The sequence below is a fragment of the Chelonoidis abingdonii genome, chromosome 13 (assembly GCF_003597395.2).
Source record: "Chelonoidis abingdonii isolate Lonesome George chromosome 13, CheloAbing_2.0, whole genome shotgun sequence".
Taxonomy (NCBI): Eukaryota; Metazoa; Chordata; order Testudines; family Testudinidae; genus Chelonoidis; species Chelonoidis abingdonii.
Genome location: NC_133781.1, coordinates 29605420 through 29631894, shown reverse-complemented (window position 1 = coordinate 29631894; position 26475 = coordinate 29605420). Strand labels below are relative to the sequence as shown.

Here is a 26475-nt window from a genome sequence, read left to right as displayed (position 1 = left end):
GTGGTGGGACAATCAGACGTGCTCCAGGGAGGGCAGGGCGTCTGCCTGCTTCCCCTCGGCCTGTGGTGTGGGTGGGTTTAGTGAGCGGGTTCCAGACCCAGCAGCAGCCTCTCCTGTGGTTTTAGCTGTGGGCTGCCCCCTTGGATTCTGGCTCTGCCATGCAGATGACAACAATGACGCCTCAGAGCCAGCGCTCTCAAGCAGGGCACGGGGCAGAGCTGCCTGCTGCCAGCATCCTACAGTGCATCGATTCACTAGGCTGCCCCAGGTATGCTGGTGTGATAGGGACAGGCCTGCAGACACAGGGCCTGCCCCAAGGGGTTGACTACTGGTTTTTCTGGCTGATTCATGAACTAGAGGGGCAGTGGTACCAGGGGAAGCCTGGCATAATGCAGGCACGTGCCGGGCAAGGTATGTTCACACAGTTCTGCCAGTGCCACTTCCCCCCGCTGCTGCTATTCCAGTCTGGAGCACCCCAAATACCCAGCTCTGCCAGTGCTCAGCAGTCCCTGTGCCATTCCCTCCCAAGGATAGTTCTGAAGGACCGTAGCTGTGCGGGTGTGATCGGAACGAGCAGGGGGACAGGGAGCTCTTTGCTTTTCTTTGCAGCTGGTGAGAATAACATTTCCTAAAAGCCAACAGGCTGCTGCAGCTGGCACTTTTTTGCAGCCGGTCTCTGGCAAGAGCCTTGCACCATTTGCAAAGATTTAGTGATACTGTGAGAGCAGAAGTTCCCAAGCTCTGCCTGGGGAGACAGCAAACACCAAACCTTGCTACAGGGCTTTGCTGCAATCTGGGAAGCAGCCGGTGAGCTAAAGAGCTGGACTCCCACACCCCAATCAGGGCATAAGAAGCCAACTTTGTGACAGCAGCCTGCTGAGTCCCATCCCAAAAGAAGAGGGCCCAGGACATGCAAATCCTTACGGCTCAAGTTATGAGCTCAAGGGAAGGAGTGACTAGTGGTTAGAGGAGGAGAGACATGCATCAGGATTCCTGGGCTCTGGTCACATTTCTGCCATTGACTCTGATCTTTGGGCAAGTTACAAAGGTGTCCCAGTTTCTAGATTTGTAAATTTGAGATGACACCCGCCTCATGAGGGGATTAAACCAGATGTAATTAGTGACGGCTTACCAGACACTCTGAGGCCCTACGAAGGAAGGAGTAAAACATGCAATGTATTCTTGTCCTTAGAAATGCAGCACAGCAATGTACATTTCCTTATGATCCCATGCACAGAACTGACTGCTTCTAAAATCCGCTGTGCTGATAATACAACGCAAATGTTCTCTGTGCTTTGAACACGAGTAAATTACAGCGAGGACAGAACTGGGATTGCAAGGGGAGAGGGGAAGCACAGAGCTGGCGCAACCCAACTGAAGAGAGAGGGTTGGAAGAGCTCCGAGATGCACCTCTGGCGGCGGGAACCGAATTCCTTTCAATTTCAGAGAGGGATGCCTGTTGCGACTCCATGAATATCATTGCTGTGTCCTTGACCATTCGGTGGGAGCCTGTAATTAACGCACTGTGTAACTCATCCTTACTGAAGGAAAAGAACATACAGGTTTATTGGCTACAGCTGGTACAGCTGCTTGTCCACACAAAACTAAACTCCCACAGTGATCTGCCCCCACATGCACTGAGCTCCGTAGCAGACCAGGAGCTTGCTGCTGCATTTGTCCAAAGCCCTGGCCTGGGACACCAAGAGCAGCTTTCTAGCCCAGACGCCTGTCGGCTCTTTGCCATGGTGAGTGGCACAGACAAGGATGCAGCAGGCCAGTGGTTTGCTGGCCAAAAGGGTTAGAGGCTGCTGTCAAGACACCACATGGGTTCCCCGGCTTCAGGCAGTGTGTTCTTTCCTGGAGCATGCTAGCTGAGTGGAGAGATACCAGATCGGCCGCAAAGTGGATCGCATTGCCGTTGTGTCTGTGTGTGAACAAACGTACCTGTCAATTCACACTGCAAGGAGCTTCCAGTCACAGCATTCCAGGGCTTACGGATTAGCCATTCTGGCAAGCAGGCAGGTGTTACTAATAAAGACAAGGCTGGAGGCAGGTATGCTCTGCCTGCAGGCACATCAGCCCCTCTACAACAATTTTGGAGGAGGGAAGGGCTGCACAGGGTGGAGGTTTGGGGCTGTGAAGGACCCTTCTTTCCTGTTCTATACAAGAAAGGCAGCATGGCCTAATGGCTAAGGAAGTGGGACCAGGAAACTGAGGTCCTGTTCCCAGCTGATCTTCTGCAGTAGGGCCTGGCGCTCAGCTGATGGACAGCTTTAAGGAATAGTCTGGTGTAGATGCAGCCACAGGTAGTTTGGCTTGAGTTAGAGAGGCAGGATCAGGGCCCGTGTTCCAGCAATTGGCACTTTGTTAACATGACTTCGGATTCGTCTCACTAGCGAGCAGCGCCTGCCCCCCCCGTCGCTCATGTCTCATTCCCTCAAACGTCAAAGGGGCTGGTTCTGCTGGTGCCTGGCTTCTGCCATCGATCCCATGAATATGCATCAATTAAAAAAAGAAATCCAAACAAAGCAACCAGCGCTTGCCAATCTATTGAGCTGCAGATCTCCCATGTGGCAGAACAATCGGACAGGGTGGAGCTGGGGGTGGGGAAAGGCCAAATGAAACCTTCTGTAAGGACAATTAAGGGAAGTTCAAATGACCGAAACCTGTGATTAACACAGCTTCCAAATCTGCATGAATATTAAAAGCCCGCCTTGCCCAGACTCCCCACACAATGAATTCTGTATGAATCTTAAGATAAATCATTTGGATAACTTAGCAGCAGCTGTACTCCCTTGCTGCCAACTGCCTCCAAAAATCATTTCAAGTCAGGAGAGAGAAGAGAGACCGAATGAAACCTGATAATTATGATTCCATGCTCGGAGGCCTGGGATCAAGGCTGGTAAATGCAAGTCGCCTGGAGCTGTTTGGGAGGGGAATGGAAAGGGGGGTTTCAGAAACTGGTGACAAATCCGATTATTTGCTGTGATTGTCTCGACGCTCTTGTATTAGGTTGGTGCTTTGGTGTGTGTGTGTGTGTGTGTGTGTGTGTGTGTGTGTGTGTGTTTGCGCGCGCGCGTGTGGAGGGGGTGTTTGTTTTACTGCTGCATGAGACGGTGCTGGAGAGATGAAATCGACAGGGATATGAGGGATATGGCTACTGGAGGGAGGAGATTCCACTTGGCATTAGTGATACCTACCACGTGTGGGAGTCAGGCTGCCCTCGCTGGATGGCACCCCAGACCTGCCCAGCGAGGACGTCTGGGTCACTCCCAAGCACCGGGTCACCACAACGGACAGGACTTTGAATACAGCTACAGTTATTAGTCACCTGTAGCTCAGCTGGGAACAGATTAAATCAGACCTGGATCTTCTCTCAGACAGTGGCCAGCACCAGGAAGAGGTGGGTAAATTGCCCCTAGGGAAAGCTTTGTGCTTATCTCCACTCGTTAGAGTTTGGCTCATGCCTCGAAGCATGTTGGTTTATTCCCCTTCCCAAACTCTTAGTTAGCTTTTTCATAGTTATGATAATAGCGCTGGATAGCCTCCCCATCCACATCAATGTCCACTCCTTTTTGGAATCCTGCTAAGTTCTTGGCCTTGGTGCACTCTTGTGGCAATGAGTTCCACAGTCCCCTGGAGCACTGGGTGAGAAAAGGATTCCCGTTGTCTCATTTAAAGATGTTTCTTTTTGGAAATGAGCACCAGCGCTGTTAGAGCAGACTGCCCTGGGGGTTTCTGTGCTTCATTTGTTTGTCTGGACCATTTTGTCATCTATGCTGGAGGAAAATGGACTTTGTCCGCTTGAGTCTCTCTGTGGAGCATGACGAACCTTGGAAATGTTTCTCATCCATTGAGATGAAACAAATCTAGGTGTTGTGCATAAATACCAGGATGATTCCACTCTGCTGTTTTGCAGGAGAGCGCAGCCTGCTGCCCATCTACCCCCAGCCTCTGTCTTCCCCACGGATATCTCTGGTGTTGCTTTAATAAGATGAATAGACTCCGTCCATAAGGGCTTGACATTTTTCATTTCACCATTAATTATGTGTTGCTCTGAGTGTGCTCAGAAGCTCTCTCCAGACACCGCTCCTTGGCGGGAAGAAACCCATCTCACTCTTCCCATACCACAATTCCACTGCCTTAGCACAAGTTGGAGCTCACAAATTTTCATCGGTTGGAGATTTTAGAGGCATCCTTGAGCACTGAGAAATCACATGGCCTAAAAGTGTCCCAAAGCTCCTGTCACCCACCACTTCCAGGTTAGGTCAGAGGCAGAATACAGGTGAGGTCAAAGTTCTCACGCACTGCCAGGCTTCTGGGTCCAGAAATTCAATGGAGGAATCAGGCCATGGAGACAAGGGGCTTGACTTCCTTTTCACACAGTTTTAGATCACGGAGTTACACTAGATGGGAATCCAACATCCAATAACACTTACAAGCCTCTGAACACAGCATTTTTCATCAGCCATGCTCAGAGCTCTTTACAAAGGAGGTCAGCATCATTACTTCCATTTTGCAGATGGGAAAACTGAGAGAGGACATCACACCCCACTGTCACCATGAGGACTAGAACGTAGATCTGCTGAATCCTAGACCCATGCGTGATCCACCAGGCCATACCACCCCTAGAGCAGAGTGGGAGCTTCCCCCGCCCACCCGGTGCTCCTGTTGGGGAGCGGGGTTAGGGTATGGAGGCTTGCCTCACTCCACTTGCCTGGTGCTGGAAAGCGGGTGAAGCCCCCATGACCCAACCCCATTCCCTGGCTGGAGTGCCAGCTGGGAACAGAGGTGCTCATTTTTCTGGGGCCCCCCAATTGGCCAGGGCTGCTGGGCACGGGCCTCGTTGGCCCAGTGGCTAATCCGCCACTGCCCACTCTGTGGTCTTATGTCCTGGCCGTTTTCCCAGTTAAAGGCACCAAGAAAATTAAAGCTGAAATGAAGCTTTTAAGCAAAAATGCAGCTGCAGAACCCAGCAGCTCAGGTAACTGTCACTTCAGTTTAATGGCAACGTTGTGACTCGTTTGGAGGGAGATTTGCCCAAACTCTAAGGAAATGGGACATTTTCCATCACAGCGAAGTATTTGTTACGCAGCCAGCAGGGCTGGACTTGGCAGGGAGACATTAAATACAAGGATTCCAATCCCTTTTTGAGGCAGCTTTCCAACCAATCAGCTTGTATTATGCAAATTTTTATACCATGGCTGTCTAGCCAATCAGCTTGTACTTTGCAGGTTCATAGAATATCAGGGTTGGAAGGGACCTCAGGAGGTATCTAGTCCCACCCTCTGCTCAAAGCAGGACCAATTCCCAGACAGATTTTTGCCCCAAATTGCCCCCTCAAGGATTGAATTTACAACACTGGGTTTAACCAGGCCAATGCTCAAACCACTGAGCTGTCTCCCCAACCCAACCCAACCAACCCTACCCCTAAGCTTCTGACAGTGTCTAGTACTGGCCGCAATGAGAAATAAGATGGGGACACGTGGCGAGCCATGCTCCCGTCATGGAGCAAGGAGTCAGGTGGGGGATGGAGACAACATAATCGGCACCAGTAGCCAGCTCGACCTGGAATCTAGCGTTGGTTCCGGACAGACAGAACTGGCAGGTATCCCTCTGGCTCTGCCATTAGCATGACCGCTGTTAAAACACTCCTTTTGGAAGTCCCAGGCAGCAGAGATCTATTTCATAACATATTCTCACCAGTAACTGCACACCGCACCATAGTAACTCTAGCTCAGGAACCAATCCATGCAACAAACCTCGATGCCAACTCTGCCCACATATCTACACCAGAAAAAAAGAAGAGAGATACGGACCAGACTTCACCGGAAACTGCTGAACCGTCAGTTCATCTGCAAATCTTGACACAATCAGCTCAGGATTAAAACAAAGACTGTGAATGGCTGCCAAACTCCAATACCAGTTTCTCCTCCCCTTGGTTTTTCACACCTCAACGTTCTAGAACAGGGACTCATCCTCCCTGATTAAACTAACTCATTATCTCTAGCTTGCTTGCTAGCATATATATACCTACCCCTGGAAATTTCCACTACCTGCGTCTGACGAAGTGGGTATTCACCCACGAAAGCTCATGCTCCAAAACGTCTGTTAGTCTATAAGGTGCCACAGGATTCTTTGCTGCTTTTACAGATCCAGACTAACACGGCTACCCCTCTGATACTATTTCAGGGAGGTGCAAGATGGAAGGGGAAACGTGTGCAACCAAGGAACCTTTGCATGGCCAGTCCCAGGATGGCCGCCAGCAAGGCAATGGGAGCCATTTTGGGACAGTCCTTGCTATTGCAATAAGGTCTCTCTGAATACCTAATACATTTCCAGGGCCAAATGCTCTCTGAGCCGGGATGAGACGAGCAACACCTCATTCCCATGGTCTGGTTTATCCCCCAGGGACATGCCCATGTTAAGGGAGTTAGAACCTAGCAGATTTCCCTAGGGGGCTGATTATCCCACATCTGCCTAGTGCAGTTTCTTGCATCTTACTCTGAAGCGACTGGTGCTGGCCATTGTCCAAGATACTGGGCTAGATGGGGTGCTGGTCTGATCCTGTCGGGCAGGTCTACGTGCCTATGGCTCTTGTACTAGAACAGGGCAGTTTCTCCCCCTTCTTTCTTTGGTTTTGAGAGGTTTAGCCGGTTTTTGTGTGCTCAGGGCCACAATGTATGAATGGTCCAGCCTGGCCATTCCAGGCTGGTTGCTGACTCCAATCCCCTGCGATTTCATCAACCAGCAATGTGCCATAATAGTTTTTCCAGGGGATCACCACCGGCCACTTCCTGTCTCCCCACAATGTACCTGAGCAAGGTTCTCCCAAGAGGATGGCCAGATGGTCCTCTTGGGCACAGTTGTAACCAGGTCTTCCTAGCAGGGCGTCAGGGTGCACTCGAGGACAGGGCCAGTCTTCCCTGGCTGCACTAAACGGTGGATAAAAGCACCCGCAGTGTCTCGCGGCCTGGGGAGCAGCGCAGTCCAGTGGTGGTGAGGATAGGCAGGGAATGGTGTGTCTGGGGTGTGTCTCAATCTGTCTGTGTGATGCCTTGTCAGTACAGTACTGGGTTCTGCAGTGATGGGCTCCAGTGTGAAATGGCTCATAACTAGACAGACATGTGACCCGAAGGACTGAAAGAAGAGTTCATCCCTCAGGGATTGTCACCCCTGCACCTTTCCCTGGATTTTTGTTTTAAATTGGCTCCTGAGATAAGCTGCTGTTCATTAAAGACAGTTCACCAGGCTAAGACATGTGCTTGGACCTCAGCTCCTAGAGTCACGTGATTACAGAGAATCTCAACACCCATTTTTCTAAAAAAAAAAAAAGCCCTTATTGTTGTGAAGAAAAGCTTGAAAATGTGGGCAGAGTGACAGTGGTGCAGTGAAATCTGCCTGAGTGTGCTGAGAGCCTGAAGCAGTAGCTTCGAGGGGGGAACTGCATCTCAACAGGGAGTTTGTCACAGGACATCCCTTGACCTACCCCATGAGTCCCTCTGCATAGACTGTCCTTGAGGTCTCCTGGCCACAAACACCTGCAGGCTGCTCCTGTCACCACATGGGCTTTTAAGCTTCCGTTAGAGAATGTCGCACAGGTTTACGGCAGGTGGAGGCAGCCACACAGCTACCGCGCCTCTCCCAGGCTCATCTGCTGAGCTCCTCTTTACTCCCCCTTCCTCCCAGAGACACATCCTTCCAATTACTGACCCAGCTGCCTCGTTAGCTCTGCAACTGCCACCCAAGTGTCAGTCAGCTCCGACGGAAAGTGGCTAATTGGCATCAATCAAGCCTGAAATCTTCCCACTGATGCAGCGATCTGAGTGACCAGGGAGTTGCAGCTGGCATCCTAGCTCACGTGTTCATGCCAAGAGCGATGGCTCTGGGAGATGCCTGCACACCACCCCAGCGGGGGGCTGGGCACGGCAGGTGGACAAGAACTCAGCAGGCCAGAAGCCCCACCCAAGCAGATCCCCTCATGCTGCTGGGGGAGGTATAAAGGTGTCGCATCCCTTGCTACTATTTCTGCCTTTCCTGGAGGAAGGGCCCTTGCATCTCTGGGAGAGGAAGCGGTGGCCCTCTCTCTTCAAGTGGTGGGAATCAGGGCCACGCCACAGGGGCCGGGCCAAGCTATGGGTGGGGGGGTGGAGGGAATGTTGCGGTTCCCCTTGGGTCCCTGATTGCCTTAATCCAGATTGTTTGTGAGGAAAACGCCCAAACCTCCAAGCATGAGTCTGCCCGTGCCGCATGGGCAGCCAGCTGTCCCTTGTGTTTGTCTGTCTTCGTGATACCTTGTCAATGCTCCTCACCTCCACTGGCCAGACTATGCATATATTAGTCAGGGATCTAGAAAACAGCTAGCGTGCCGATCATGTAGGGCAGGGGTCCCCAACGTGGTGCCCGCGGGGGCCATGGTGCCCACGGGGGCATCTAAGTGCACCTGTGTACTGGCCGGCAGACGAACATCCACCGAAATGTGGCAGCATTTTGGCAGCAACACCTCTGGATGATGCCAGATGAAAAAGGTTGGGGACCACTGGTGTAGGGGGACCAGACAGCAAGTGCGAAAAATTGGGATGGGGATGGGGCATAATAGGAACCTATATAAGAAAAAGACCCCAAAATCAGGACTGTCCCTATAAAATTGAGACATCTGGTCACCCTACGATTGTGTTACCTGGGCAGGATGCCGCCCAGGGTTTCTTGCCCTTGTGCATATCAATGTCCCCTCCTGACACCAGGTTTAAAGCTCTCTGAAATGCCCCCCAACCCCGTTCCCTCACTCCCCAGTCTAGTTTTCGAGGTTGGTGCATGCTTCAGGGAAGGAATCCATTTCCACTCCCTCAGATGTCAAGGGAATTGAAAGCACTGCAAATACTTCCTTGATCTAAATTACACTGACCCCAGCAGGCTGCACTTGCGGCATAATCCAGGTTATGAATTGTAAATCAGGCATGATGCAGAGCACCTGCAAAAATTCAATAAGCCTACGCCCGAGCTGCACTGCACAGGCCAACTAGCCTCAGCCGTCCATGTGCTCAGCCTCTCCCACTGCCTCATGCCTTGGAACAGCCACGGAAAACTCATTTCCCTGCGACAGGAAAAGCTGCCGTCAGGGCCGTCCTTGGGATGTATGGGGCCCTACGCAATATTATTAAACTGATGCCCCTATGCCCGCACATTCGGCTCTGTGAATACTGATGCCTCTGTACTGCCCTTATGCTGGTGCCCCTACGCTGGCACATTCAGCTCTATGAATAGGGGTGCCCCTATGCTGGCGCATTCGGCTCTGAAACCTCCACAGACTCCCAGGGCCAGATCCCAAGAGGGGCTGAGCACCGGCCACTCCCATTGGTTTCAAGACAGCTCACCGGCGATAAGTGATAGCAAAACCCCTCTGGGTACGGTGTGTCCCCTCCAGACGCAGGCTGGAAGTGGTCTAGTTATAGGACCTGATGGGGAGATTCCCGATGTCTGTGCAGAAGGATGATGTCGCCAGAACCAGAAACTTGTCAAGTAGCTGACAAAACGCAGTCAGATAAATTGGCAAATCAGTTGCAAATGACAAAGGAAGATTAAATCAGAAAGGAGCAGATTGAATCAGGGGCCATTAACAGATTAAAACGTTACATGGCATCAGATTAATGCAGAAAAATGTGATACTAATGCGGCTCAGAGGGCCTGGCTCTTGAGCTTTCAATTTAGCTTTTTCACCAAAGAAACAGCTTGTCCTGCCCCAGCCCATGATGCCTGGAGGAAGCACTTACCTGTGCTTTACAGGCAGCTGCTAGGGTTTGCCTCATGATTCCCTGAGAAGCAGGCCTGATTTTCCCCATGGAGAGGGTGAAGGGACTTGGGCAAGGCCACACAGCGAGATGGTGACAGGATTAGAACTCATGCCTCTCTTCAAGGTGCTAGCTCAGCCTACCTGTTTGCATGAGCAACTCTCGAACTCATAGACAAACACCTGAAACCGAGGGCCCTGTGTCTCCTTTTTTGTAGGGCTCCAGTGTGAACATACCCTGGTACGAATAGGACGCTCTGTCTGGGTCAAATCCCTCCTGTGCATTAGTTAGCAACACTCCTACTGCTTAGCAATGTGGGAAGCAGCAGCAACAGGGGTGTGGAGCCAGCAACTAACTTGGACAAACAGCCCAATGGACCTGAATGGATCTATCCTCCTCCGCACTACCGAATACCCACAACAGCTGCATGCGCGGCTCGCGCTCGGAATGATTGCTCACTTCGCTCCCTGGTGCATGCCTAATCTGGTGCACCGGCGGGTACCATTCCCCTCCTCGAGCTGCCAGAACAAGCCCCCACCACAGGGGAATTCTCCCTCTAAAGGAGGTGCGGAGCGGACCTTCCAAATGGGGGGTCTTGCAGCCCACCCAAAAGCCACATTTGGAGGCTTAAATTGGCACCTGGGCTGGTGAACGCCCATTTTCCACATGGACGTACCAATATGCAAGCTCAGTGATGCCATCTGGCCTGTCCCCTGGCACCCACCAGGCCTGCCACACTGCTATCTCAGCAGCAAGGGGCTTTGCATCCATTCTCTGCCCCAAGGCATCTCCGGCCTCTAAGACTCACCCAGCTGATAGGCATAACGGCAGGAGTAGCTAGCATTTGGAGAGGATCACTCACTGCCCAAAATGCTGGGGGTTGCTTGAAATCCAGATTCACGCCCCGCGGCTCTATTTCTATGCTCGGAGCAGAAGCTGTTTACTCTGAAGGCTGGGGGCCTGGCGCTGCATCATCACTGCATTGGGGCTGAGTTCTTGGGACTGCACTTTGATTCTCCCCCTGCTAATGCAGATGGGTGGATGCCTGGGTGCTACCATCTATTGGGCTTATCTGACCCCAGTTGGTGCAGGGTCTGAGCACCTCACCACCTCAAATATATTTACCCTCCTTATACCCCGAGGCAGAGCAGGGCTGGTAGCTGCCTTGTACAGATGGGGATTGAGGGCCAGAGTGACTGGGGCCTGGGTTTTCAGAGGTAGGTAGGCGTTGCTGCGCTCAGCGTATCACCACAACTGATTTAGGAGCCTGAATTCTCATTGCAAAAGGGAGTTAGGAGCCAAAATCCCAGTGACAGTGGATGGGATTGAGATGAGAAGCGGGCTCTCCGGATTCCTAGCCTCGGGCCCTAACCACTGAGCCATGCTGTTCCCTCACAGGCCACTCTGCAGCTGCAATTCCTTATGGGCACCAACAGACACATAAGAATGGCCGTACTGGGTCAGAACAAAGGTCCATCTAGCCCAGTATCTGTCTACCGACAGTGGCCAATGCCAGGTGCCCCAGAGGGAGTGACGCCAACAGGTAATGATCAAGTGATCTCTCTCCTGCCATCCGTCTCCACCCTCTGAGAAACAGAGGCTAGGGACACCATTCCTTACCCATCCTGGCTAATAGCCATTTATGGACTTAACCACCATGAATTTATCCATGAATCCATCAACTGCTGCTCAGTTTAGCCCAGTTTGGCCTTTCATATTCCAGGGGTTTCTGCAACTGAAACCCAAGCTCCTGACTGCTGTCTGAGCCAGCCGGGGTCTGTGCAGGGTTCGTACCAGCTGGGCACTAGTCTCATTGCTGACGTGAGGTTGCTTCCACAGGCTGCCTTCAGTACAGACTGCATTGTCTGGTCCCGGTTTTCTCACGTAGTCAATTTAATTATTAGTAACATTTTCATAAGTGGAATTAATCACCCCTTAGCTATGATGCCCGGACATGATTTCTCTACACAGCTCCCGGCGATAGACGGATGAAGTATGTTACCACAGGGCTTTGAGGTTCCTTTGGGAACATGTCCTGCTTAAAGTCCCCAGGGGAGATCTGAGCAGAATTCCCCACTTTGCACTCCCAGGCTGGCGTGTCTGAGAAGCAGAGCCCTTCAAATCTGTCCTGAGCGGCTAGTTGGCGCAAATTCAGGCTGGTGAGTTGAGACTGAAGGGTGTGTATAATCCCAGTATCACGTGGTGCCATGTGATGGGGTGATTCAGCATCCATTGACTTTCACCACCTGTTGCTGTGCTATTCTGTCTAACATGGCACTGACAATACCTGGCACAAGACACGCACTGCTATGGCCAATGGGGACAGGGCAGGTCAAACAAGGTCATTTTGTTCCCATAGGAAATTTTGCCATTTTTAAATCCCTGCATACATTTTTCATTTTTCTCCACTGGAAAAGGAGGGTGGGGCAAAGGAACGACTGCAAGCTCCTTGGGGCAGGGACATCGCTTTGATCTGTGGTTGTACACCACCTTGGGCAGTGGGTCCAGGACGGGAGCGCCTAGGCACTAGTGCAGTATAAATAAGTAATAATTGGGGAAAGCAACAAATTTGCTTCTCGATTGTTCATTGAAAACCTGACACATTTGAAACAGAAATTTTTTTTCATGCAAACATTTTTATTCCATTCAAAAAGCGATTTTCCATCCAAAAAACCCAACCTTTTCACTGGGGACAAACCCAAATGTTTACCGCTTGGCTGCTGTTGAACCAGAAATGTGCACTGCCCAGCAAACCCAAAATGGCCAGCCATGGAGGGGTTAATTTGGTACTCTGCGGGAATCTGCCTCTAATGCTTTCATTCCGCCAGGACCTCCTTCCTACCCTAAATCCACATGTGCCCAGGAAACTGGGACAAAGTCTAAGCTGTTGCAACACCACCTGGGAACAAGCATTATGATGTGGTGTGACAATATTTGATGAATTCATATGTGCCTAGGGGAAGAGACTAAGTAGGTGAATAAAGTGAGAATATTCTCTGTGACAATCAATAGCCCTTCAATTGAACCGTCTCTACAGATGTGACATTTTGATTTTTCTTCTTTGGCCGTATTAACTGGATTTATGTCTTCTTAAAGTGGAAACAGCAGGGATTGGGAGAGACACCAACTGGCCCACGTGAAGCCATTCTGAGCAACAGTACAGGGCAGGCAAAGTAGAAATGCATGTTCATATTAACTGATTGATTAATCCATCCCCCGTCTACATATCCATGGGGCAGCCAGGAGGAAGCCAGCTCATTTGAGAGAACAGAGCAGGAGAGTGAGACAATTACGAGATTGTGGGCTCAAAGTGGCTCCAGAGTCCAGGATAACCCCCTGTGAAGCACTGACATCAAGGAGGTGGTTTCTCCTTTGTAGCCAAAGCAAGTGAGGCTAAAGGGCCAAATTCTGCTGTCACTTACACCAGTGACACACTCCAGTGCAGTGACTTTGATGGCGCTTTCCTCCGTGTACCTCAGAATGTTGGCCAGATCCCTGGCTGGTGTAAATCAGCATAACTCCATTGGCTTCCATGGACCTGTACCAGCTGAGGATCGGACCCAGTTATTCGATCCAGAAGGAAGCACAGATTGGTGATGAACTCAGGCAGTCCCCCACTCTGGGATTTGGACTTTGCATGTAATTAGAATAATGAATTATTTGCATGACAGATGTGCAGAAGAACCCCAATCAGGATCAGGTTCCCTTCGTCAGGATGTTGTGCAAATACAGTCAACACACACACACACGTGCACCACCCTGCAGACACCATGAGAGTGGGGCACAGCTGTAAAGATCGTACAGTTGGGTTCCCTTCACATCAGGTGCTGATCCAGAAGTCCATTGCTCTGGAAATCTCCAGCGAGCACCAGCACAGGTTGGGGTGGGACAGGGCAGGAACCTAGAGAAATTCAGACTGGAAAGGAGATGAATTAATCACTGGACTAACTAATCAAGGAACCTGATGGCTTTAAATCGGGACTGGATGTCCGGCATAGTGCACACAGAAGTTATGGCTGGCTGCACGAATCACTGGGTGTGGGTCACTAAGCAGAAGGGCAGACAACATGATCACAGTAAAATCACGCTTAAAAATATGTAACCCTTCTGCCCCTCTGAGTTGGCAGCAACAAGGGCCAGGTTCAGTTTCCAGGGGTTCCGTTTCAATAACACCATGCATAACCGGCTCGAGCCCCCACCCAGTGACCTGGGACACTTACATACCACACCCTCCTGGGCGCCTCTAGGAGGCAATACTTCCCCTCTCACAGCACAGAGTATGAGTGGTTAACAAATCTTTTAATAAAGGAAGGATCATGCGCATTCTCATTGGAGAACTACCACAACGTTGGTTTATAACACAAACCATGAACAAAACCACCTCCACACAATTTGCATGTACCTTGTCCCTTTAGGGTCTTAGCCATCACCCCAAAGTCCAACAACAAAGCCTCTGGTCAGTGCCACCCGGAATTTCAAGAGTGTTATCTTGTAGAGTTGACCGCCCCACCACAGACTGGGTGGAATGGGGGGGGGGAAGTCCACACAGGGGTGTAAGGGCGCATCTTTGAGTTGGGCCAGGGCCCAACTGCTCGCCTCTCCATGAAGTATTCATGTGCAGCCTTCCACCACACCAGCCATGCTGATCCTCCCAGCCGCCCTGAAATCTGCTTCACTCTTGCTCCGTTCCGGGCTGTTCTCCAACACATGCAACTGCCTCAGCTCTGCCAACTGGCTTAACAAGAGGTCTTCAACTCCCCCACTAAGCTTAACACCAGCACTCAAGATCTCAGCTTCAGCTCTTTCAGTGATTTCAGCTCTTAGTAGGGGAGCCCTGGTGCTGGTGCACCATTGGTCCAACATGAATTCAGCTCAGCAGCCTCTAGATAGACTCCTAATAGAATCAAAATTAGCTCTACTCTTTAACAGTGGAGAAAGAAGGATGTGCAATTGGTGTTCCAGGCCCTCAAAAGGGGCCCATTCCATCAGGCACACACACCAGTCACTAACCTCTCTCCCTTCATAGGATTTTGGAACCCATGTCCCATGTTTAGCAAGTATCACCCAACTGAGGTTGAGTCATTTCTGTCACAAAGCAGTCCCACACAGTCCCACAGCTCCCCATTCACACAATCAGGGTGACAAACTTTTTGCTTTCCTCCTGCCCCAATAACAAAGAAATTGGGGATTCCAGAGCTGTTAAAATCACCATCCCAAGCTGCTGTGGGGTTATGCTAAGTGGGGGTGGATGCCAATGCATTCCTAAAATTCTTTCCACACTCTCTACAATTCACCACCAGATGTCAGGGATGTCAGCTCATCCTGACTCCGCTTACAAATATATTCCATCGGGTGCCAACAATGCCCCTTTGCCATGAACATTGGTCAAACCGGACAGTCTCTACGTGAAAGAATAAATGGACACAAATCGGACGTCAAGAATTATAACATTCAAAAACCAGTAGGAAAGCACTTCGATCTCCCTGGACACTCAATAACAGACTAAAAAGTGTCCATTCTTCAACAAAAAGCCTTCAAAAACTGACTTCGAGAAACTGCAGAGCTGGAATTAATTTGCAAGCTTGACACCATCAAGCTAGGCCCGATAAACACTGGGAGTGGCTGGGTCATGGCAAAAAATAGTTTTCCCTCTGTTGATATTCACCCCTTCTTGTTAACTGTTGGGAATGGGCCACATCCACCATGATTGAACTGGCCTCGTTAGCACTGACCCCCCCACTTGGTAAGGCAACTCCCATCTTTTCATGTGCTGTATATTTATACCTGCCTGCTGTATTTTCCACTCCATGGATCCGAGGAAGGGGGTTCTAGCCCACGAAAGCTTATGCCCAAAAAAATGTGTTAGTCTCTAAGGTGCCACAAGGACTCCTGTTCTTTTTGTGGATACAGACTAACACGGCTACCCGTCTGAAACCAGTAAAATCTCAGACTCTCAGTGTATACTAGCTCACCTGAGGACGCCTATGGCAGGCTGCTTTTTTCAAACCTAGCAAATGCCAGAGGCGCTGGCAAAGCCATGCCAGCCTCTCTGCTGCTCTGGACACTAGGCAGAAGCTGCACCGTTATGAAAGCAATGCAACCAGAACCAGTCCCCAGCGTATGCACACCCTTAATAGAGGTGTCTGAGCTGCAGCAAGAAAAGGCTCGTAACCTCTGTTTTAATGACCAGAAGGGTGATTCTAAGAGGATGGAAACAGGATTCTTCTCCCTCATAGGATAGGCTTAAAGAGCGAGACAGTTTGGCATCGTCCTCTGGAAAAGATACAGCCAACTGGTCACACATGAAAGTCTTACATCAGGGTTTCTCAAACAGGGTCACTGCTTGTGTAGGGAAAGCCCCTGGCGGGCTGGGCTGCTATGTTTATCTGCCCCGTCCGCAGTTCGAGCCGATCGTGGCTCCCACTGGCCACGGATCACTGCTCCGGGCCAATGAGAGTTGCTAGAAGTGGCAGCCAGTATGTTCCTCAGCTCACGCCGCTTCCAGCAGCTCCCATTGGCCCAGAGCAGCGATCTGTGGCCATTGGGAGCCATGATTGGCCAAAGAGAAAGCAGCTTGTTCTGCTGTCTCTGGATCTGCCTGGTCGGAGGGGTGGGGCATCTGGAGGAACGGCACGTGGTGTGCGGATGCTGTATGATCATCACTGGTGATGTAGTTACACCTCGAGGCCCAGGCAGGGATCAGGGGCCCATTGCACTAGGTGCCCACACACAGCATGAAAAGAGGGTCCCTGTAAAGTGCAGCCCTACTTTTAACCGAATTAGGGTAGCTTGCCCCCATTGGTCACTGCCCATGCCAGCTATAGAAGAACTCGGCGAGTGCCAGGCTGCTCCTCACAACAGCTGCCTGGCTCCTCGGCCGTGAGGTGCTGTGCTGTGCATGTTCTAGGAACAAAGCCTGGAACCGGAGTCTGGTGGGAGGGTGATCATGTTCCGGAACAATCCCTGCCCCGGAGAACTTACTGGCTCATGATAAAATGGAGCTAGCAGGCAGACACAACATGGCAAATGGCGGGAGGGCAGGATGACAATGGGACGATCACAGTGAAGACGGGAGCTCAGAGTTGTGGGTTGTACCAGCAAAGTCATCTGGCTGCTGGAGTGGGATTTCACAGGGGTTCCTGCCAACCGGAGAGGAGACGAACTGGAAAACACGCAGAGTAGATGCTCCTTTTGGACTAGGAGCAGAGCGTGGTGGGAGGGACAGCAGGCATTCACAACCTCATTACATCCAAGCTGGCTGGCAGAGAACCTGGCCTGCCATCCCTTCCCATTGCTCATTCCCCAGGATGGTCAAAGTCAAATTAGCCACTGCTTGAGCGCTCAGCGCGGGCAGAGCCATCCGGCTCTAATGGTGTGGTCGCCGCTGATGGGCTTGGATGGGGCTGGCAGGGGAGGCCAGTCCCACAAAGAGATTAACCTTTTCCTGGCAGAGTGGTTGTCCAAGCGGTAGTTCTGGACCCTGCTTAAGCTTTCTGGGTTGGGTAGGGAGAGGAGAATGTCCCACCCCTTAGCATTCGGGTTGGGCATGTCTCCCTCATGACCACCATCATCCTCCCTGGCTTTGGTTCGCTAGCTAGCATCTGTGCATGCAGTATGTTCCAATGGCAGAGCAAAGGACAGAGCTGTGATTAGCTGCTTGGGCCATTTCCATCACTTAGGAGCAGAGAGAAGAGGGGGGCTAGCTGGCAGAAAGCACCTCAGCCAGCTAAAGAGGTCTCTGGGGGACTCCCGATTTCCATGTGAAAGGGGGAGAGAGAGAGAAAAGTAATTACATGCAAGAGCCAAACCCCACTCCAGTAGCTGCCTGGACCTGGCAGCCCAGCACGTGAGCCTGGAGGGGCTGGTAACGCTACGGGTGGCACAGTGCCAGGTGGTGGCCACTGCCTGTGTCTCTCAGGGACCACAGAGGCAGGAGGGAGTAGAGAGGACTGTGGTGTGATTTAGGGATTCTCTGAGCAAGATACCCCATCTATGCCCAACCGCAACATTGCTGGATGGAATAGCGTTGCATCCGAGCCTGCTTCCTCAAGAATGCCACGCTGTGGTGTCTTTCTCCAGTGCCCTGCTTGGAAAGCGGGCATTGGGGTTGGTTTGGAGAAGAGAAGCAGCTTGTGTATCGCTCTTGAATCTGGAATCCTGATCCAGAAGCGTTGTGTGCAGACTCTGGGGGAAGCACGTTGGCCGGAAGGATGGGTCTTTCAAAGGAAAAGGTGGGGAGATGCCCTCAGAACCAGCTGAGCACCAACATGCGACTGGCATGAAAACCACTGTGATCAGCAGTGCTGTCGACTCCCATGATTTTATGGCGAGTCTCCTGATATTTAGTATTTTATTTAAAGGCTCAGCTCCTGGAGTCATGTGAGTGCACGAGAACTTCAGCTTTCTTTAGACAAACCAACAAAGTTTGTGTGTTTTCAGGGGAAAGCTTGAAAATGTGGCCTGAGAAGAGCCCTACAGCTCAACACTGGGACGGCAAAGAAAACCCCCTCATATGTTATTTTTTAAGCCAGTCTCATGATTTTGGGGCCTGACTGCTGATTTTTGAATGCTCAGGGTTGGCAAGGTCAGGTCAGATCAAGAACACCTCAGCCTTTAAACGACTCTTGATTTTAACCCCTCTCTCTGGTAATAAATAACTCCCACGTCATCAACATCAATCTTTTCGTAGAGCTACACAAACACTATTTTGCTTTTGACCATTACGTCTCCACCGCCTTTCTCTCCCACAGTTAACTGGCAGGCACTGCTTACAGAGCTGCGTGCATGGGGCTTGATCCTGCTGGCCTCTGAGCAACTCTGGGAGCGGCCATCAGTGGGAGTTAAATGCAGTCGGCACCTCCCGGTGCTGAGTCTGAACTGGGAAGGATCAAGCCCAGCATGGCTGAAGTTGGTACACAAACACAGCCAACCAGAGCAAGCTGTGGATTTGGCTTGGGCACAGCTGGAAACGAAGGGTTAACAAGAAACCAGCCTTTATCAAATGCAAAATGACCCAACCAACAAGGCAAGCTTCCGTGCAGGCGTCACTAATAAAAAAGATCAAAAAAAGAACCCTTGACATTCAAACTAAACATTGCAAGAAAATAATGAGGTTTTTCTAACTGTTCTTGCTAGACACCCCTTTAGGTCCTTATCCAGCAGAACACTTAAATCCTTGAGCTTCCTCTCACTTTGCAATGGCTTTGAGGCCACGTACAATACAGCCCTGCTATGGTACCTTAAAAAAAGGCATCAAGTAGCACAAAGCAGGAGATACTCCCTAGATAGACAGATTGAATAAATCGGAGCTCAACTGCCACTCAGCTAGCTGCAGCTGCAGTTTCACTGCCACCCAAATTCCACCCCTCCCACTGACTGGTGCACAAAGGAGCTTTGTTTGGAAAAGACGACAAATACAGTAAACTGGAGGGCATCAATGCACCTCTGCTGGTGGGCTAGTTGCCTTCTGGTGATGACAGACTCCGGGGCCAAGTAAACACTGACTCCGCCCCTGCTGTAAACACCCTTTGCTGTGACCCATCATGGATGAGGGCTAAGGCTGGAGACCGCAAAGCCAACACCTCACTTATTGCAGCCTGGATCATTTAGCAGGCTCAGCAGTGATATAAAATGCCTGGGCCTCTTGAAGTCACAGAGCAGCCCAGCACCCGCTGGTGATTGCCCGAACGTTCCCTCTTCCTGGAGTTGGCTTAAACAACAAACAAACAAACTTCAGACTGAGTTACAGGCTCAAGTGGACTGTTCCTAAGTTCTTTCTCATGGTCCCCCCTGCTTTGGAGAGACACTCAACCCTGTTATGCGCACGAACTGCAGTCAATAAGACCCAGCTGGTCTGGCAGCTGGACACACGGAGGTTCTAATCTCACCAGAGGCCTTTGGAAGGTGATAGCAGAGGCACCCAGCAATTTAGTCGCCTGAGGGCCTTGGCACTAGCCCATATACATAGCAAGCTCCAGTTACTCTGTTGGGGAATGAAGGAGTCCATGCCAATTCTGTAAGAGGAGATTATTTCCCCCAGGATCCTTGGCCGCACGTTCCTCTCTCCACACATCCTGCTGCCTGCCCCCTCTTCCACTTGCTTTCAGCTTCCAGCCCCCTGCAAGGGAGACGGCAGGCGCAACTCAGAATGGCTCAGCCGAGGGCAGCGTGCCCTGGAGGGCAGTGCAGGCCCTTCATTGCACTGAAACTCGGGAGCAACTGACGCTGGTCGTATATCGCTTGGGAAGCACTTGCTGCTGTGGAAACGTGACCAGATTTGTATTTAAATTGTTGAAAGAAAAATGTTTCCCCAACAGCTGGGGAAGCTCCAAACCGTCGGCATGTGGACAGCCGCTAAAAATCCCAGAGCTGCACTGGGTTTGGGAAGGCAGTTAGCCAAGATCAGCTCGTTCCACCTCCTTCTGCTTCAGCATGACCACATCCCAGATCCTGTGTCACTTTCCAGGCCCAGATCCCAATTTAGGGGCTCTCCTGCTAGGCCACTGACCTCCCCCCTTCCCCTGCTGCGCACGCACTGCTCTTGAGATCTGCAACCACACACATATTCTCCCTGCCGGGAAACCTGCCACGGCTGTAACGATTTCCGTGATTTGCCTTTCCCCTCCTTTGCGCCCAAGTTGTTCAGAGAGAGAACAAGCTTCCGCCTCCGTCGCAAATGGCCTCTAATCGCATCCCCTAACCTGTTGCGTGTGCTAATTTGCTGGATATTCCCCGTGATTGTTGTCACACCACCCAGCCTCTAAAACTAATGACTCATCCCCAGCACGGCCATTTGTTTGGGCTGGCTTCAGACAGACTAATGTTTTTAATGGCACATAATCATTTTTCAGCAGTCATTTGATGCCACTAATCATCTCGGTAATATGCCACCATGGAACGTGTAATGACATTCTGATACTCGGCTCTTCTCTAAGTAATCTATATTTTACCACATCTCTCTGCTTAATGATACTTACCACTGTTAATAAATGGCTACTTAGGCTCTTTTTTTTCCCCTGAGGGCGATAATTTCGGATTAAAATATAGAAATGGCAAAGTGAAGTCATGGATCAAGCATTTGGGGTTGTTTTCCCCGACCTCTCAAACCAAACCACTCTGGGCTGCCATTTTAATCCCTTTCTCCTTGGTCTGACTAATGGCATCATGACGTGTCGCCTGGCAGAGAGAAGAAACGAAGCCCTCGGGTTGGTGCGCCGGATCACCAAGCCGGGAGAGTAATAGAACAGTAGTTTTCCTGCTCGTAACTTGTTAGCTACTTCGCTAAATTAATGAGTGTTAAAAAAAAAGGAAGAAGTTAAAATAAAACATTTTGTAATGAAATTTTATAATTGCAGCAAGAGGTTCTTCTTAGCATTGTGCCCAACTTCTTGGGGATAAATTAGTGCACTGTTATTCATGCTCTAACTCATCTTATTCCTTAATTAAAGGGACGCTGACAAAAAGATATAGTTCTTTTGAAGAACAAATCTTCCCTGTGTTGCTAATAGCACCTTAGATTATTAAAAGTGAATGAACTTTAAACATCAAACATACTATTTGTGCTTATTTATTTGGATCCATTTCGGAGCACGCTAAATGCTTTAGAGACAGATTTGCAAACACGATCCCAGCCCCAAAGAAGTTATAATCTAAGCGCCTTATCTAGCAATCCTTCTCTCCTGGCTACTCATGAAGATTACTTGGACTGCTCCCTGCCCCAGAGAGCTCACCATTTTCGTGTGGTTGCACATTATTCCCAAATGGCTGCTGTCCGGCACCTGGCACAATGGGGTTTGGCTTTCAGCAGCTACTGTGATGCACATAATTAGTAATAGTAGTTATTACCTCCATCTACTTCCGGGAAGTTAGTAATACTCACACCAGAAAAGGGAGCAGCACTAGGCCTTAAATAGAGAAGATAAAAATAAAACAGAGGCTGGGAAATGACAAAAATTCATTCACTTTTGCATTTCTCCCAGCACAGACCAGGAAAGCAGTCTAGTCTGTTTCACTGTTGGTTATGGTCATTGTGGAGTCAGTTTCACTTCTAAGGTCTCAGGCCCTAGCCCAAGGTTGCTATGCTTCAGTCACAAACACTCAGGGGAATGATTATTTTTATGGGAGGGTTGGGACCTGTTGCCACTGGGATTAAACAAACACGAGAGGAAATATCTCTGTGGGTCTAAGAACTTGCTTTTAAGTACTTGAAATTTTGGGTTGAGTTTGACCTAACAGAGACCAGCAGATAGATGTGTATAGTCTGGGCTAAGCGATCAGGGAACATCCTTGGAGATTATCAGCTGAAATGTAAGTATATACGGTTCCTCACAGACAGGGCAAGGCACCTTCAGCTGTTGGTAATTAAGAGCTCTCTTTCAGCCGCAGAGAATCCTGTGGCACCTTATAGACTAACAGACGTTTTGGATCATGAGCTTTCGTGGGTGAATACCCACTTCGTCATCTGACATAAGGTGCCACAGGATTCTCTGCTGCTTTTACAGATTCAGACTAACACGGCTACCCCTCTGATACTCTTTCAGCTGGAAGATGTGGGTTCTAGTCCCCTGTGTATGTGATTTATTTAGCAACTGTGTCTGTTGTCTACAACGTGTATCTCATGCAAACCCTACAGAGAACAAATTGTTACGGGGCATTTGCGTGGGCACCATCAGGAACTCGGCATCACTCTTCACAGTAGATAAACCCACGTCACCATCTCCCATGTTAACTACACAGGACAAGGGTGTGGCTAATGACCACCCAAGAGCAAGCCAATCTCCCTCAGCTGCTCTCACTCCTTTTATCCCAGGAGCAGGGTAACCACCCTGCTACACTGCCAATTTCCAGGACGTGCTGGTGTGCAGAGACTCGGTGTCTGGGGAAGGCAGACTGAAGGCCAACGGGGTGCAATTATCCCTGGAACTGGGCACTGGAAAGGGGGCAGCGCACAGAGAGACTACCCTGGAGGGTCAGCGTTCCAGAAGGGAAAGCAGGAGCTGAGAGAACCCTGGGAGAAGCCAGAGGCCTGGGGAACCCGAGCACAGGCTCCGGGGAAACAGCACAAGGGACTCAGGGCTAAGAAGCGGCCCAAGGGAACAGGAGTGTCTGAGGGAGCAGGCCTTGCTGCTCAATACAAGGTCCCTGGGCTGCAGTCCAGAGCTGAGGGTGGGCCCTGGTCCCCCTCCCAGCCTTGAGGAGGGTCTAGTGAGCCCATGGTGGGGCTGCATACTAGCCCTGGAGGATGGACCAAGGAATAGCCCAACAAAGGGCAGACGGATCTTGTATGTTGAGATGTTTTTGCACTTTTGTTACCGGAAACGGAGAGACTTTAAAGTGATCTGGCTGAGTCTGGACAAGAGGCCACCCGCCGCTGGGCCTGGAGCAACCGACAGCATGGGACACTAGAGAGGAAAGCTGGCTATTCCGCTCCCAGGCAAGAGGGGACGCTTCAGGGGTGAGTCATTCTTCCACACCTGGTTGTTATTTGAGAGCTTAGGAGGAGAGGCAAAGAAACCCAGAAACATGCCAAGCCCTGGGCAGAGATGGATCTGTCATAGCTTTCCTACTCAGATCTGAACCTTAGAGTTCAGAAAATAAGATGCTAGCATGAAACCTCCAAGCTTAATTACCAGCTTAGATCTGATATCGTGCACCAGACAGGAATCTTCAGTGCCTGCCTCACTCTGGTAATCCCCAAGAACCTTCCCTGGGGGACCCCAAACTCAGATGCCCTGAGTCTCACAACAAACAGGGGAAATAACACCACTTCCCTTCTCACCTCTTTATCTCCCTCCAGGCTCCCTCCCTGGGTTACCCTGGACGATTACTATCACTTAACTCCTTGAATTACAAACAAGAGGACAAATTCACCTTCCCCCTCCTTCTTCCTCCCCACCAATTCCCTGGTGAGCTGCAGGCTCAATCCCTTGACGTTCCCCACTAGAAATCCAACAGGTCTAAAAAAAAGAAAAAGCCTTTTATATAAAAAGAGAAAGAAAAAGACACATAAAAAATGGTCTCGTATCAAGACTGACAATAATAGAGGTTATTTTGCTAAAAGAAAACATGAATAAGACAGCGTATTCAAAAAGAAATACAATTAAAACATTCCCAGCCAACTACACACATGTAAATACAGAAAAACAAAATAAGCCTGTCCTTTCTACTTTGTACTTACACTTGGAAACAGAAGATTAGAAACTCGGAGATAGAGAGATCCCTCCTCAGAGCCGAGAGAGCACAACAGAGTCACAGACAAAAGACACACACCCAAAACTTCCCTCCCTGAGCTTTGAAAAATCCGGTTTCCTGATTGGTCCTCTGGTCAGGTGTTTGGTTCCCTTTGTTAACCCTTTACAGGTAAAAGAAACATTAACCCTTATCTATCTGTTTATGACAGGATCAAAGCAGAGGACGTCCTGTTTGCTCACCTGGGTGACCTACCATCTGCAACCCACCCTCGGTGTTCCGACCACCCATTGACTAATATTCCCTCCCTTCCCATGCCCATGAACAGCCCTGCTCAGGCTTCAGACACTGGCTGGTTAACTCCCAGCTTTGATCCTGGTAATTCCCACATCTTCCCCTAACTCATAAGGAAGGATGCTGTATCAAAGCTAACCCCCCCTGCACTTCTCCTGGTCCAACGTCCTCCCTGCTATCCCCATGGAGCACACAATCTGCCTGACCCATAGGGTTCCGGAGGGTAGAAAGCTGGAATAACGAAGCTGGGGCTTGCAGTGCGCTGTGCCCATGTGGATGCTGACATTTTGGCCCTTCAGTCTTCATCTGCCAGGGAATTATTAACTGTCTGGTCATTCAGTCAAATGCCAAGTTTGCATCTGTGGCATTACATCTTCCAGTAGGTCAGTTTCAGTTCACGCAAGCAGCAAAAGGTCTTGTTAGTGTCTCTGCCATTAACCAATCCGCACGCAGGTAATTTGCTGTGCTCTCAAAATTCACAGTTAAATGACTCACCATTATCTTATTAATGAAATTGGCGCTGGAAATGAAGTAGAGAAGGTGCTTAGGCATGGAAGCAATTTCAGAGCGCGGGACAAGCTTTGGAGATTGCTGTTTATCATTATCAGTGGCACATTCTCACGCTCTTCCCCCTCCCTTTCTCCTCTTGTCCGCCTCAGCTACCTCTCCACTCCCCCTCTGCACCCTCCTCTTCTTCTCCCCCAGGTACCACCATTCCCTTCTCAGATTCAATTCACACTGAATAGAAAACTCTGAGCATTCTGTGCCATTGCCTGGTTTCTCTGCCCCCAGCTCTGCTTTATAGGGAAAATGAAGGCTCTGGATTCTTGCTGACCAGCACATGCCCCTCCAATCAGACTGGATAACACCCTGTTTGGAATCAACTCTGTTGTCATCTGTACCCTGTTGCTGTACATTGGTTCTGCTGATTGCACTTGTACACGTCAGCTTCCAGCACCCAGGCATCACCACCTTCCACAGCAACGTGAATGACTCACTCTCCAAAGGCAGAACACATGCAAAGGGCTCCAAAGGATTTCCAGGTGTGTATCTTCCAGCCCCAGCGGCATCCATTTGTGATCAGGACACATACAGCCCTAGAACCTACCAATGGTGGTGTGATAGTACCAATGCTTGTGAGAAACCCAGGCTTGTGAGTGCACAGTCATGACGAACAAATTTGGATTGGCTGCCTGCGACTATGCCTAACAGAAACCTGTGAACTGAGAGCTAGTGCAAGGTTATAAGAACGGCCACACTGGTCCCTCTAGCCCAGTATCCTGTCTGCTGACAGTGGCCAATGCCAGGTGCTTCAGAGGGAATGAACAGAACAGGCAATAATCAAGTGATCCAGCCCCTGTTGTTCAATCCCAGCTTCTGGCAAACAGAGGCTAGGGACACTCAGACCGTGGCTTTGCAACCCTGCCCATTCTAGCTAATAGCCATTGATGGACCTATGCTCCACTAACTTATCTAGTTCTTTTTTGAACCCTGTTATAGTTTTGCCCTTCGCAGGCATCCTCTGACAAGGAGTTCCACAGGTTGACTGTGTGTTGTGTGAAGAACGTCCTTTGGTTTGTTTTAAACCTTCTGCCCATTTATGTCACAGGGTGACCCCTAAGTCAGTTCAAATAGAGCTGGGAGTAGAACCAGGTCTCCAATATGACAGACCCTCATCCAGTCTGAGGACAGAAAAGGCACCATGTGAGTCAGGTGACCAGCTACAACTAAGCAATGCAGCGTGCATGGCACACCAGTGAATAGATTACTTCCATCTCAGTAGCACCCAGAGGCTTCAGCCAAGCTCCGGGCCCCACTGTGCAAGGTGCTTCCAGACGCAGTCCCTGCCCTAAAGAGCCGGCAATCCACACCGCCCCTTAAAGGAGAGTTGTGAAGCATTTCATGCGAGTAAGGCAAATCACGTAAAACCCTGCCACCCAAAGAAAACAAAACAAAATCCCTCCAGTAAGTGTTTCCATCTCACCTGGAACCTGGTAACTGCATTTTCCAACACAGCCTCTGGTCTTGGCTGTACAACCTGACACCTCCGAGGGACCTTAAAGTGCCGAACACCTGCTCTCTGCAAATCAGGCCCCTTTCCCAGTGTCTTAGGTTGGACATCCCAGAATCGAAGCACCCAAAATCACTAGTCCCTCTGGAAAATCCTGACAAACCTTTGTGTCGTATTCCCTCTGGACTAGTTTAT

General features: G+C 50.3%; 1 protein-coding gene across 1 annotated transcript in view; it reads right to left on the bottom strand.

Moving 5' to 3' along the window:
* The window catches only part of RPL38 (ribosomal protein L38), a 270940-nt gene that overhangs the window by 61170 nt on the left and 183295 nt on the right, over positions 1-26475 (bottom strand). The window lies entirely within an intron of this gene.